At 42.5% G+C, this 16,282-nt stretch overlaps 1 long non-coding RNA gene across 1 annotated transcript in view; it reads left to right on the forward strand.

The window, feature by feature from the left end:
- The window catches only part of LOC132396613 (uncharacterized), a 101,467-nt gene extending 99,601 nt beyond the window's left edge, over positions 1-1,866 (forward strand). Inside the window, exon 6 of the long non-coding RNA XR_009513047.1 lies at positions 1,205-1,866. This is a non-coding gene — a long non-coding RNA (uncharacterized LOC132396613). The remainder of the gene's footprint in view (positions 1-1,204) is intronic.
- The last annotated feature ends 14,416 nt before the right edge of the window (positions 1,867-16,282 follow it).

A 16,282-nucleotide genomic window follows, 5' to 3' on the forward strand; every position in this document is an offset into this window, starting at 1 on the left:
TTTCAGGGTGTCACCATCTCCAAGGATCTATCCTGTGCCCAACATATTGATGCATTTACTATGAAGTCACGGCAGCAGTTATATCTCATTAGCAGTTTGAAGAGAATTGGTATATCACCAAGTCACTCTCAGATGTACCATGGAAAGCATTCTAACTGGTTGCATTACCATCTAGTATGGAAGAGCCACTGCACAGGATTGGAAAAAAGCTGCGAAAGGTTGTAAACTCAGCCAGCTCCTTTCAGCCTGTCTCCCTTTCTTTTCACCATCTACACCTCGGACTTCAACTACTGCACAGAGTCTTGCCATCTTCAGAAGTTTTCTGATGACTCTCCCATAGTTGGATGCATCAGCAAGGGAGATGAGGCAGAGTACAGGGCTACGGTGGAAAACTTTGTCACATGGTGTGAGCAGAATCATCTGCAGCTTAATGTGAAAAAGACTAAGGAGCTGGTGGTGGACCTGAGGAGGGCTAAGGCACCGGTGACCCGTTTCCATCCAAGGGGTCAGTGTGGACATGGTGGAGGATTACAGATACCTGGGGATACGAATGGACAATAAACTGGACTGGTCAAAGAACACTGAGGCTGTCTACAAGAAGGGTCAGAGCCGTCTCTACTTCCTGAGGAGACTGAGGTCCTTTAACATCTGCCGGACAATGCTGAGGATGTTCTACGAGTCTGTGGTGGCCAGTGCTATCATGTTTGCTGTTGTGTGCTGGGTCAGCAGGCTGAGGGTAGCAGACACCAACAGCATCAACAAACTAATTCGCAAGGCCAGTCATGTTGTGGGGGTAGAACTGGACTCTCTGATGGTGGTGTCTGAAAAGAGGATGCTGTCCAAGTTGCATGCCATCTTCGACAATGTCTCCCATCCACTCTCCATAATGTACTGGATAGGAACAGGAGTACATTCAGCCAGAGACTCATTCCACTGAGATGCAACACTGAGCATCATAGGAAGTCATTCCTACCTGTGGCCATCAAACTTTACAACTCCTCCCTCAGAGTGTCAGACACCTGAGCCAATAGGCTGGTCCTGGACTTATTTCCACTTGGAATAACTTACTTATTATTATTTAATTATTTATGGTTTTATAATGCTATATTTCTACACTATTCTAGATTGGTGCGACTGTAATGAAACCCAATTTTTCTCAGGGTTAATAAAGTCTGTCTTTCTGTCTGTCTTCTTTGGTCACCAGCCTCCACTTTCAAAAGGCAGCATCCATCATGAAGGATACCCAGCACCCAGGGAAAGCCCTCTTGTTATTCTTACCATCAAGGAGAAGGTGCAGGAGCCTGAAGACACACACTCAACATTTCAGGCACAACTTCTTCCCCTCCACCATCAGATTTCTGAATGAACAATAAACCCATGAACACTACCTCACTATTTTTCCTCTCTTTTTGAACTACTTATTTAATTTAAATTTGTATGTATATATTTCTCATTCTAATTTACAATTTTTTTGTTATACATTGCGATGTATTGTTGTTACAAACCAACAAATTGCATGACATATGCCGGTGATATTAAACATGATTCTGATTCTGTAATACAAGTCTAATGTCTTAGGTCATTGGTTCTCAACTTTTCTCTGCTTGTGGCACAATTGTGATTTTCATTCACCACTGTTGACCCCACCCTCCATAGTCTCCAATAGTTGCTAAAGTTTTTTGTCAACTGTACTAATTATTCTAATATGCAGTTAATACTCATGTTTCAACACTTTGGTATTATTATATGTTAAAGTAAATATTACAAGTGTATAAGAGAAATAAAACTATTTCAAAGCTTTGAATTGGGTATTTTATTTATAACCATTCTTCCAACTAGCAATAAAAAACTGCTTAATATTGTTCCTTTGTGTTTTTAGTGAGATCCTTGTGACTTTTTGAATAACTGGTTGCAACTTGGTTAAAGATAATTGAAGATCACCTCTTTTCACAACACCAAGATGGTTACAAGCTTTTGACAGCAGGTGAAGAGGCTAATTAAAACCACATCCAACAAGATAATTAAAATAAAATTATTAAAATATTTATATTAAACTATTAAAAACAATTTTGCTTTCTCCCAGAGCTTGGAAGCTTATTTTGAATATCACTAGTTATCTGGAAATTCTGCTTGCTACATTTTAATTTTTCTTGAGCTCTGCAGTTTAATAAGACATTCTTGCGATGTGATGTCAACATCAGTCACATTCACCCTACTGGGTCCGCCACCTAATCTGGAAATTGCATCTCCAGCAGGTCTCTGAACCAAAATTCCATCTCACTTTGCAGTTGTTTCATATACAATTAGACCATCATCCTGCAATTCGATTTTAAGTGGCCAGCGAAGGAAATTTTATTAACTCGCAATGTTCAATATTGCAGTTGAAAATTTTGAGTTTTCCAAGGAAAATGTTAATAGCCTCTTTGCATGAAATGAGATTGCAGTTTTTTTGGATCAGTTTGTTTAATAAAATCAGATTTTAAAATATATCTGACAAGTAAAATATATCTGATTTAGCAGCAGCAATTTGTTCTCCAAGCTGCTACTCTGATATATAACAAAGAACAATTTAAAAAAATGTATATATCATATATGTGTTTGTGCCGTTATAAATAAACAGTAACTACAAATCAATTGTGTGAGAAGGCTCTATAGAAATTACTAAATGTCAAAGAATTATATTAAGTACAATCTCACATCAGCATTGAACATACAGAACATGTAAAAATAAAAACTAGCTTTTTACCATATAACCATATAACAATCACAGCACGGAAACAGGCCATCTTGGCCCTCCTAGTCCATGCCGAACCCTTAATCTCACCTAGTCCCACCTACCCGCACTCAGCCCATAACCCTCCACTCCTTTCCTGTCCATATACCTATCCAATTTTACCTTAAATGAAACAACTGAACTGGCCTCTACTACTTCTACAGGAAGCTCATTCCACACAGCTATCACTCTCTGAGTAAAGAAATACCCCCTCGTGTTTCCCTTAAACTTCTGCCCCCTAACTCTCAAATCATGTCCTCTAGTTTGAATCTCCCCTACTCTCAATGGAAACAGCCCGTTCGTCAACACTATCTATCCCTCTCAAAATTTTAAATACCTCGATCAAATCCCCCCTCAACCTTCTACGCTCCAATGAATAGAGACCTAACTTGTTCAACCTTTCTCTGTAACTTAATTGCTGAAACCCAGGTAACATCCTAGTAAATCGTCTCTGCACTCTCTCTAATTTATTGATATCTTTCCTATAATTCGGTGACCAGAACTGCACACAATATTCCAAATTTGGCCTTACCAATGCCTTGTACAACTTTAGCATTACATCCCAACTTCTGTACTCAATTCTTTGATTTATAAAGGCCAGCGTTCCAAAAGCCCTCTTCACCACCCTATCTACATGAGACTCCACTTTCAGGGAACTATGCACAGTTATTCCTAGATCTCTCTGTTCCTCTGCATTCCTCAATGCCCTACCATTTACTCTGTATGTTCTATTTGGATTATTCCTGCCAAAATGTAGAACCTCACACTTCTCAGCATTAAACTCCATCTGCCAACGTTCAGCCCATTCTTCTAACCGGCATAAATCTCCCTGCAAGCTTTGAAAATCCACCTCATTATCCACAACACCTCCTACCTTAGTATCATCGGCATACTTACTAAACCAATTTACCACCCCATCATCCAGATCATTTATGTATATTACAAACAACATTGGGCCCAAAACAGATCCCTGAGGCACCCCGCTAGTCACCGGCCTCCATCCCGATAAACAATTATCCACCACTACTCTCTGGCATCTCCCATCTAGCCACTGTTGAATCCATTTTATTACTCCAGCATTAATACCTAACGACTGAACCTTCTTAACTAACCTTCCATGTGGAACTTTGTCAAAGGCTTTGCTGAAGTCCATATAGACTACATCCACTGCCTTACCCTCGTCAACATTACTCGAAACTTCTTCAAAAAATTCAATAAGGTTTGTCAAACATGACCTTCCACGCACAAATCCATGCTGGCTACTTCTAATCAGATCCCGTCTATCCAGATAATTATAAATACTATCTCTAAGAATACTTTCCATTAATTTACCCACCACTGATGTCAAACTGACAGGTCTATAATTGCTAGGCTTCCTTCTAGAACCCTTTTTAAACAATGGAACCACATCAGCAATATGCCAATCCTCCGGCACAATCCCCGTTTCTAATGACATATTAAAGATCTCTGTCAGAGCTCCTGCTATTTCTACACAAACTTCCCTCAAGGTCCTGGGGAATATCCTGTCAGGACCCGGAGATTTATCCGCTTTTAAATTTCTTAAAAGCGCCAGTACCTCCACCTCTTTAATTGTCATAGGTTCCATAACTTCCTTACTTGTTTCCCACACCTTAGACAATTCAATATCCTTCTCCTTAGTGAATACCGAAGAGAAGAAATCATTCAAAATCTCTCCCATCTCCTTCGGTTCCACACATAGCTGACCACTCTGATTCTCTAAGGGGCCAATTTTATCCCTCACTATCCTCTTGCTTTTAATATAACTGTAGAAACCTTTTGGATTTACTTTCACCTTATTTGCCAAACCAACCTCGTATCTTCTTTTAGCTTTTCTAATCTCTTTCTTAAGATTCCTTTTACATTCTTTATATTCCTCGAGCAATTCCTTTACTCCATGCTGCCTATATCTATTGTAGACATCCCTCTTTTTCTGAACCAAATTTCTAATATCCCTTGAAAACCATGGTGCTCTCAAACCTTTAACCTTTCCTTTCACCCTAACAGGAACATAAAGATTCTGTACCCTCATAATTTCACCCTTAAATGACCTCCATTTCTCTATTACATCCTTCCCATAAAACAACTTGACCCAATCCACTCTCTCTAAATCCCTTCGCATCCCCTCAAAGTTAACCTTTCTCCAATCAAAAATCTCAACTCTAGGTCCAGTCCTGTCCTTCTCCATAATTATATTGAAGCTAATGCTATTGTGATCACTGGACCCGAAGTGCTCCCCAACACATACATCTGTCAGCTGACCTATCGCATTCCCTAACAGGAGATCCAACACTGCCCCATCTCTAGTCGGTACTTCTATGTATTGTTGCAAAAAACTATCCTGCACACATCTCACAAACTCTAAACCATCCAGCCCTTTTACAGAATGAGCTTCCCAGTCTACGTGTGGAAAATTAAAATCTCCCACAATCACCACCTTGTGTTTACTACAAATATCTGCTATCTCCTTACACATTTGCTCTTCCAACTCACGCGCCCCATTAGGTGGCCTATAATACACTCCTATCAGTGTTACTGCACCTTTCCCATTCTTCAATTCCACCCAAGTGGCCTCCCTAGAGGAGCTCTCTAATCTATCCTTCCAAAGCACCGCCATAAGATTTTCTCGGACAAGCAATGCAACACCTCCTCCTCTGGCCCCTCCTACTCTATCACACCTGAAGCAACTAAATCCAGGAATATTTAGTTGCCAATCACACCCTTCCTGCAACCATGTTTCACTAATAGCTACAACATCATAATTCCAGGTATCAATCCACGCTTTAAGCTCATCCACCTTTCTTACAATGCTCCTAGCATTAAAATAGATACATTTAAGATACTCTCCATCTCCTCCTCTCTTTCCATCCCTAACAATGCATTCAAATTTATTATCCTTTTCTTTCTTCTCCTCTACATCTTCGGGCTGAGTGCATCCCTTCTCCATCACCTGCCTTTCCTCCCTCACACACTGTCTATTTACTTGCTCCACTGGTGAACTAACCTCCTCTCCCATAGTCTCCTCAAATAGTCTCCCGCCCCCCCATCTTACTAGTTTAAAGTCCGCCCTGTAGCCCTAGCAAACCTCCCTGCTATGATATTGGTCCCCCCACGATTCAAGTGTAACCCGTCCTTCTTGAACAGGTCACTCCTGCCCCAGAAGAGGTCCCAATGATCCAGAAACTTGAATCCCTGCCCCCTGCTCCAATCCCACAGCCATGCATTCATCCTCCACCTCATTCTATTCCTACTCTCACTGTCACGTGGCACAGGCAGTAATCCCGAGATTACTACCTTTGCGGTCCTTCTTCTTAACTGCCTTCCTAACTCCCTATACTCACGTTTCAGGACCTCTTCCTCTTTCCTTCCTATGTCATTGGTACCTACATGTACCACGACCTCTGGCTCCTCACCCTCCCACTTCAGGATATCTTGGACGTGATCAGAAACGTCCCGAACCCTGGCACCAGGGAGGCAAATTACCATCCGGGACTCCCGGTCACCTCCACAGAAACGCCTGTCTGAGCCCCTGACTATTGAGTCCCCTATTACTATGGACCTCTTTCTTCTAACCCTACCCTTCTGAGCTACAGGGCCGTCCTCTGTGCCGGAGGCTCGGCCACTGTCACTCCCACCAGGTAGGCTGTCCCCCCCAACAGTACTCAAACATGAGTACTTATTGTCAAGGGGTACAGCCACTGGGGTACACTCTAGTACCTGCCTCTTCCCCTTCCTGACTGTAACCCACCTATCTGCCTCCCGTGGTCCCGGAGTGACCACCTGCCTGTAACTCCTCTCTATCACCTCCTCACTCTCCCTGACCAGGCGAAGGTCATCGAGCTGCAGCTCCAGTTCCCTAACTCGGTCCCTCAGGAGCTGCAGTTCGGCGCACCTGGCGCAGATGTGGACGTCCGGGAGGCTCGGAGACTCCAGGATCTCCCACATCCGACACCGAGAACAACAAGCTGCCCTCACACTCATACCTCCCAAATAACTGAAAATACAAGAACTAAAAGATAAGCCTACTGTGCCCTCTTCCGCCTAAGCCCTCTGAGCCCAAGCCCTACACTCTGCGCCCGGCTCACTCCGCTGCCCGCAAACGAAGCTGCCCGCTTCTTAAGGCGGCATTCTTTATATATCTTCCCTCCTTCCCGGGCCTCCTTCACGCGCCTGCGTAGTCCTGCCTCTCAGAACTCCGATCTGAGAAGCAATTGGACAATTTGAAAATGGCCGCCGCCGCACTTCCTCTCAAGCCTCGCTGTCCTCTTCCAAAAGAGAACTACCTCACTCAGTATCTCCTTTATATATCTTCCCTCCTTCCCGGGCCTCCTTCACGCGCCTGCGCAGTCCCACCTCTCAGAACTCCGATCTGAGAAGCAATTGGAAAATTTGAAAATGGCCGCCGCCGCACTTCCTCTCAAGCCTCGCTGTCCTCTTCCAAAAGAGGCAGTATTTTTAGGCAGTATTTAAAAAGAATATATAATTTAATTTTTGCAAATGTTTTTTAAAATGCTTTTATATATGCAAATTCTATGTAGCAATAAAGAACATGTACTCACCAAGAAAGCAAATTGAACTTCTTTTCAAAATATGATAAGTATCAGGGATTAATGGAGGTTATAGCGGTAGAGAGTGAGGCAGTGCATTCATGCATTCTTACATCGCTACGGTTTCGTCGTTTCTGACAGTAAATGCAGCCTTCATGTCACCTTTTATAAGTATTATAACATGCATGGGTCAGTAGAAGGCAAACAGAACCAGCCTTCTGCTCCATACTTGCTGACTGACCTTGCTGCAGACAGACCTGCCCAATATGCAGTTTGTGATTTGGGGGTACTTGTGGATAGGGCTCACATGCTGCACTGCAGGATGCAAACGGTGATTTGTGTGTGGCCAAGCAGGAGCAGAGATAATGACGACTGAGGCGTCGCTCACCCCCCACCTCCACCAAGGCCACACACAGGCTAAGCTGATTCACTTGCATCATCTGGCATATCTTTCCATTCATTTCATTCAGAGTTTCAATTGCATACCGTCATTTATTTTTTTTTTTACATATGCTTTAGTAATATTTCATTAGAGCAATAAACTTGTCATAGCTAATTCAGAAAATTCTGTGGCCCCCAGTTTCTTGCTTTTTAGTTTTGGCCCCTGCCCCTCTGAAATCTGGCTTGGTGCACGCTGAGAACCATTGCCTTAGATTATGTTAATAGTCTGAGTTAAATTGTTTTTTTGTTATGGATAATAAATGTCATGAAAATTATCTGTGTGTAGCAGCAGCACAGAACATTAAAAATATGCCAAATAAAACTTAACAAGAGGAATTATAATAATCAAAGCTAGTCAAGTCCTTTAATCAAATGCCAGACTTCTGTCTTCCAGATGGTAAAAATGTCTCTGTATGGCAGGAGGTGAGTCATCAAGCTGTCCTTGTAACCATGGCATTTATCTGGCTGGCCCACCTGAGTTTCTGGTCCATGGTCACTCCCAGAGTGTTACTGGTGGAGCGACCTGGAGATATAATACCATTGAATGTCAAGGGTTGATGATTAGATACTTTGATGTAGAAGATAGTCAATGTCTGTCTCCAGGTTGAACACCAGATTCACCCGGCTGATTCTTGAAATGAGGGGTTAGCCTATGAGGACATATTGAGTTGCCCGGGATGATGCTCACTGGAATTCAGAAGAATGAGAGTGGATCTTATAGGATAAATTAGAGAGCTGTATCGAAGGAGCTAAACTTTATGTTTGGATGACGATTTAAGCACTGGGCCAAATCAGAAAGGTTGGGTTACGAGCTGAATCGAGGCAGTGGGGCCCAGGCCTCAGAGCATTTTGAAGTGGCTGAATCCAATGCTTAGACGATGATTCAGTTGCTGAATCACAGAGTTGTGTAATATATGCAAACTTCAATTACTTCGATAATAAATGTATTTTGAACCTTTGAATCTTTGAACTTTAATAGGGATAAGGCAGGTAGATGGAGCTGAGTTCACAGCCAGATCATCCATAATCTAATTGAATGGTGGAACCTGCTTGATAGGCCTGATGTTCTAACTCTGTTTCTGTGCCTTACACTTGTAAAGCATGGTATGAATGTGTCAAAATTATAACCTGCCACTTATCAGCCCATGGCTTCAGGTTTGTTGCATGCAGGCATGAATTAATCCACTTGTTGCGAGTTATGGACAGAATTGGACATCCTGCAATCAGTGGACATCCCCACTTCTGACCTTGTGGTGAAAGGTCATTGATGATGTAGCTGGAGAAGAATCAGCTGACACTACCCTGAAGAATTCTTGTGGTGATGTCCTGTGGCTGGATTCCTTCGTGCAATGTATGACTACATTGGACTGTTTTCTTTTTTAGGTTCCTTGACTTTGGTTTTACTGGTTTCTTAATGTCACACACACTCAATGACTGTCTTTAATGTCAAGAGCAGTCGTTCTAATTTTACCTCTGTGTCAACCTCATGTTTGCCTCTGATATGGATCAAAAATAAGATGGGATGGGAGAGTCCAGACCCAAACCCAGAATGGGTATCTGTGAGTCATTGGTGAGTTGTATGTTGGGGTTACTTCTGCTATTGCTACTGTTTAGATCTGTTGAAAGGTCTTTGACCTGAAATATTAACTTGTTTTTACTTTCCACAGATGGTCCCTGATCTTGTGAATATTTCCAAGATTTTCTTTTTTAATTTCGTCATGTCAGCTCTTCACCCCAGGAATCTTTTCTGCCTCTAATGATTTAAAAGGTTAGCCTTATTTGTCATATGTACATTGAAACATACAGTGAAATGTGTCGATTGTGTCAACAGTCAACACAGTCCAAAGATGTGCTGGGGGCAGCCCGCAAGTGGTGCAATGTCTCTGTGTCAACATAGCTTGCCCACAACTCACTAACCCATGTGCCCTTGGGATGAGGGAGGGAACCAGAGCACCCATGGGAACAGTCATGGGAAGAATGTACATGCGCCCTACAGACAGTAGCAGGAATTGAATCCTGATCTACAGATCACTGGCCTTGTAAAGCTTTATGCTCACCTCTATGCTATCAAAAAACATTGTAAGTACACTCAGTGGCCATTTTATTAGGTATCCCGTCCACCTCAAAGTTGAATTGCTTTGCATTCTCAGATGCTCTTCATGCCATTGTTGGTATGCATGATTATTTGAGTTACTGTCACCCTCCTGTCAGCTTCAACCAGTCTGACCATTTTCCTCTGACCTCACTCATTAACAAGGCATTTTCACCCACAGAACTGCCACTCACTGGATTTTTGGCTTGTTTTGCACACTATTCTCTGTAAACTCTAGTCTGCTATGAATGGAAATCCCAGGATACCGGCAGTTTCTGAGAAACTCAAACCAACCCTTCTCAAACCAACAATTGTTCCCCAGTCAAAGTTACTTTGATCACATTCCTTCTCTATTCTGATCTTTGGTCTAAGCAACAAATGAACCCCTTGACCATAGAAACATAGAAAACCTACAGCACATTACAGGCCCTTCAGCCCACAATGCTGTGCCCAACATGTACTTACTTTAGAAATTACCTAGGGTTACCCATAGCCCTCTATTTTTCTAAGCTCCATGTACCTAACCAGGAGTCTCTTAAAAGACCCTATCGTTTCCACCTCCACTGCCATCGCTGACAGCCCATTCCACTCACCACTCTGCTTAAAAAAAATTAACCCTGACATCTCCTCTGTACCTACTTCCAAGCACCTTAAAACTGTGCCCTCTCGTGCTAGCCACATGTCTACATGTCTACACATAAAAGCAGGCCTACATGCTTTTATGCTTTGCATTGCTGCCATCTGTTTGGCTAGTTAGATATTTTCACTAATAAACTGGTGTTGAGGTATACCTAGTAATGTGTCACTGAGTGTGAATCTTTAATTATGGAGACCAAAACTATCTTCAGCTCTCTTTCAATGAAGGGAACAATCCTAATCTTTCTCTGTGCATGCAGGCCAACTCATTGTGTTTGACTGTCCACTGACATCTTCTATAAACCCACTGACTTTCAGAAATACCTTGACCATACCTCTTTCTACCCTGCCACATGCAAAAATGCTATTCCCTATTCCCAGTTCCTCCGTCTCTGCCGCATCTGCTCCTAGGATGAGGCTTTCTGTTCCAGGACACCTCGAATGTCCTCTTTCTTTAAGGATCGTGGTTTCCCTTCTGCTGTTATAAATGCTGCCCTCACCCACATCTCCTCCATTTCCCGCACTTCGGCCCTCACCCCATCCTCCCATCACCCCAACAGGGACCAAGTTCCCCTTGTCCTTACCTACCACCCCACCAGCCTCCGGATTCAGCACATTATCCTTTGCAACTTTTGCTACCTTCAACAGGATCCCACCTCTAAGCACATCTTCCCCTGTCTACCTCTCTCTACTTTCCACAGGGATCGTTCCCTCCACGACTCCTTGGTCCACAGATCCCTCTCTACAGATCTCCCACCTGGCACTTAGCCCTGCAAGCTTAAGTGCTACACCTGTCCCTACACCTCCTCTCTTACCACCATTCAGGGCCCCAAACAGTCCTTCCAGGTGAGGAAACACTTCACTTGTCTGTTAGGGTCATCTATTGTATCCGGGGCTCCCGGTGCGGCCTCCTCTACATCGGCGAGACCCAACGCAGATTGGGGGACTGCTTTGTCAAGCACCTCCACTCTGTCTGCCACAACAGACAGGATCTCCCGGTTGCCACCCACTTCAACTCTGCTTCACATTCCCATTCGGATATGTCCATACATGGCCTTCTTTCCTGCCAAGATGAGGCCAAACTCAGGTTGGAGGAGCAACACCTCATATACCGTCTGGGAAGTCTCCCCCTCCTCGGCATGAACTTTGAATTCTCCAACTTCCGGTAATTCCCTCCCCTCCCCTCCCCCATCCCAGTTTCACTCTGCCTCCTCCTCCAGCTGCCTATCACCTCCTTCATGGTTCCATCTTCTTCGACTACCCATAGCGTTTTCCCCTTACATTCCTTCTTCACCTTTTCTACTTATCCCCTCCCTGCTTCCCCTCCCTCCCACCCGTTGATCTTTCCCCTTACTGGTTTTTCACCTGGCACCTACCTGCCTTCTCCTTCCCACCCTCCTCCCAGCTTCTTTATAGGGCCCCTGCCCTCACCCTCTTCAGTCCTGACGAAGGGTCTCGGCCCAAAATGTAGACTGCTCGTTTCCACGGATGCTGCCCAACCTGCTGAGTTCCTCCAGTGTGTTGTGCATGTTGCTTTCACCAGAACCATTTATACTGATCTTATTCCATTTGAATAATAATTTGCTTTTTCATTCTTCCTTCCAAAACAGCAAACAAATAAAAAATGTACCAGTGAATGTCAACATCATCAAGCTGAAAGCCTGAATTTCAATATCTTCTCAAGGTTTGTTGATCCAATGCTCTGGTCTGACTCACTGTCTTATATAGCTGACTTCATCAACTGATACAGCAGATGACCTCTGCTTGGAGGGACGATAGTGCAAGCTTAGACAGTGAAATCATGTTGACTGCTCAAAATGCTTGATTTGGCAGAAAGATGAGATAAGCGTAATTGCTTTCTCTTCACTGTTTAAGTGATTTGAAATATCATTCAGAAATAACAAATTTATTTTTTCCCAAACTGGAGAAAGTTCTTTGACTTGGATGATAAAAATCAAAACCAAAATGGCAGATTATGGAACTATGAAATAAAAAAAATAAAATTTAGAAACACTCAGTAGGTCAGGCAGCAGCTGTGGATAGAGAAATGGTTAATATTTCAGATCCTAGATGGTGTGTCAGAATTGATAAATGTTTTTATTTCCTTTGACTCAGACCCCTGGTACAGTTTGATCATGACCTTATTGTGTCTCAGAGCTAAGTAGATTACAGAATTAACTGGAGGCAAACAGAGGTCAGTGTAGCTCATTTGGTTTAAATCTCCCCTCCCCCCTTGAGTTTTAGCTGAATTCTTAAAACATGATTTTCTTTTTCATTTTGTTTTACACCAACTTCTGTTGATGCAGTTGAGAAACTGAGGAGAAAATGTAGAAATAAAGAGTTGTTAAAGCGGTCATCTGCTCTGTTAAATCTATGCCACCTCGGAATGAAACAGGCCCATCAGCCCATTTCAGGAAGGTTCTATTATTTCGGCATCACAAGCGGGAGAAGAAAGGCACAGATCTGGCTGCGCTTGTTTGCGAGTGGGAGGTGTTCACTAATTCTCCTGTGGTCAATCTGTCGCAGATTTTATTCTCTGCACAGTAGCTTTTGCCATGATGAAGATTAGGCACAGCCAAGAGCAGTCTTATTCTTCAATAATCTTTTGAGTTCAAGTTTGTGTTGAGTTTATTGTCATGTGTGTAAGTGTGTGTATGCACAGAAGCAATGAAAGTCTTACTTCCAACAACATTTCAGACACATACCATTAGATGCACGACAGTCTGAAGAAAAACATGCATTGAACATGCATTAAACATAAATTATACAATAACTTTATAAGAAAAAACATACTCAGAACTAAAAAATAAATGAAGTGCATTGCAGTGCAACAAAGTGGTTAAACAGTGAAGTGGAGGAATTTCTTTAGGCAGAGGGTGGTGGATCTGTGGAATTCATTGCCACAGACGGCTGTGAAGTCATTTGGTGTATTGAAAGCAGAGGTTGATAGGTTCGTGATTAGTAAGACCATCAAAGGTTAAAGGGAGAAGGCTGGAAAGTGAGGTGGAGAGGGATGACAAGTCAGCCATGATGGATTGGTGAAGGCTGGATAGCCTAATTCTGCTCCTATGTCTTATCATCTTATGATCTTCCAGTTGTAGTTTTACTCTGCTGAGGTAATGGTTAGGGTCATGGAGTCATACAGCATAGAAACAGGCCCTCAAACCCATTGAATCCACACCAACTATCAAGCAAATGTGTGTTGCCTTTATGACATTTGTTTAGTTTATAATATTTTTGCTTTAGTAATTTGTTTGTTATCATTTTCTAGTTAAAGTTAAGATTGTTTAAAGTAAATTCGTTGTCTGTGATATATCGCGGCATGCGAAGATGTCACACCCGGTTTCACCGCGAATTGTGGGAAAATACCGGTTTGGAGAAACGGGAGGGAGGAGGCTCACATGTCCAGGATCAGCGCAAGGAAAGTTTTCTTTCTATGCACTAGAAACATTAGTGAAGCAACACCGTAAGTTCATGAGATAATCGATATGTTGAATTAAAAATGTTAATGCTGATTCTGTTAAAAGTAATGATGGTTGATAAAGTTTATGTTTTTGTTATTTAAAGAGTTGCGGTTAGTTTATGTTGAAGTGTATTTCAAGCAGTCAATGGTTTAGGTAGAATCTGACTGTATGTTGCACTTTAATGTAATGTAGTTGTTGTAGTTTTACTTTTGCAGGTATTTACGATGTAAATGTGATATCAAGAAGGAAACAAATACTGTATACATTTTGTATTGTTTTATCAACAGTTTTCACCATACGTTAATGTGGAAGAGTGAACAGTAAACGGTTAATCTTACTGCGATCCTGTCTTCATTGACTACGGTTTACCTCGGTGTTTAGCTTAGAGTTCTTTTATACCTGAGCGAGAACACTACAATATGTTTACATTAATACTGTATGAATCCCTTTATCAGCATACACACACACACATACACACACACACACACACACACACACACACACAAAATGTTGGAGGAACTCAGCAGACCGGGTAGCATCTATGGAAAAAAGTGCAGTCGACGGTTTGGGCTGAAACCCCTTGGCAGTCTTAGTGTGTGTTGCTCGGATTTCCAGCATCTGCAGATTTTCTTCTGTTTTTCATCCCTTTTTATTTAATTCACCCCATATTCTTATCACTTTCTTCCAGATTCAACTATTCGCTGACACACAAAGATCAATTTACAATTACCAATCAGCTCCCTATCGACTCTCCCATCTTTGGGATGTGGGACTAAACCAGGAAACCTGGAGCAAGCTTATGCGTTCACAGGGAGAGTATGCTATTTCCGCATAGCGAGCACCTGAGGTCAGGGTTGAATCCAGGCCCATGGTGCTCTGAGATAGTGCGTCTACTATGCATCTATATATTTACGGAATATAAAAATAAATATTTTTGTGTGTATTTGTCCCATTCTGGTTTCTGTAAAGTCTTCTACTTCCATTTTCCCAATTACTGTACAGCTATTCCTAAGCTGTCCACTGCTGTTCCTGTGCCCCACACTCCTCTTAAGAACTGTGCCATTTTGAATAAATTATTGCTGAACCTATTCCTAAATGTTACTTTTCCTTTTTATTAAAGAGGAGAACAAAATGGAACAAAAAGAAAAATGTCTTCATGTACCTCAACAAGAAGAGGTACTAGAGTGTCCTCCTTTTTATTCTCTTTGTTCTGTGTAACAGAGAAAGATAGAAAACCTACAGCACAATACAGGCCCTTCAGCCCACTAAATTGCACCGATCATGTCCCTACCTTAAAAATTACTGGGCTTACCCATAGCACTCTATTTTTCTATGCTCCATGTTTACATTATCTTTTACTGTCTTTATATACACCTGTCCCAAAGAGATAGAAAAGATAAGGTTCATTTGTCATGTGAACATTGGAGCATACAGTGAAATTCGTCATTTTGCATCAAATATCAATATAGCTTGACGATGTGCAAGGAACAGTTCTTAAGTGTCACCATGCTTCTGGCACCGACATGGCATGCCCACTACTTACTAACCTTCATTGTCATTAAAATGTGGGAGAAAATCAGATTGCCCAGAGGAAACCCATGCAGTCATGGGGAGAATGTACAGACTCCTTACAGATAGCGGTGTGATCTGAAGCACGGTCCATAGTGCTGGGAAGTATTACACTGCCCACTATAGAAGCCCATGATGTCCAACGGTACAGTGATACTGTGACTGTAGGGGAAGTAGCATGCTTGAGTATAACAGAGCAGTGGAATGGCAGGACTGAGATTAGAATTGATAACCAGAGACTTTAAACTCTGTTATTTGTTCCTGTTCCCATTTGGTAACCTCTGCAGCACATCTGGAGGTCTGCCTTGTGGGTATTTTGCTACTAGCGATGCCCGTGCCTTGCACGTGCTGTTTTGATTAGGGATCTGTTCTTTAATCAGAAGCAGCTCCAGACTCCCAGGAGATTTTGTGCTGAGCTATTGTAGCCTTTCAGCTTTCCTGGGAATAATCCATGGCAGTGCACTCAAGAAGGCCTGGTATTTTTGTTGAAACAGCAGTTCAATTGGGTTCTTTCAAGGAAATTCCAAAACGTTAACCTTTCAGGGTCACTAGCAGCAACAGGCAGTGTCTACTCTTGAATACTGACCTCTGTTCATTTCCAATCCAAACAAAGCATCCTGATGCTATCTATTGGTCTACCTTTAAGCTTTAAAATCACACCCCTGCCATCCTCCCAACACCCATCCCCCAGAGATCAGCTCAATCAATTCCATATGCTCCAACACTCCATGCAATTCAGGAA

This window comes from Hypanus sabinus, chromosome 7, assembly GCF_030144855.1.
Source record: "Hypanus sabinus isolate sHypSab1 chromosome 7, sHypSab1.hap1, whole genome shotgun sequence".
Taxonomy (NCBI): Eukaryota; Metazoa; Chordata; class Chondrichthyes; order Myliobatiformes; family Dasyatidae; genus Hypanus; species Hypanus sabinus.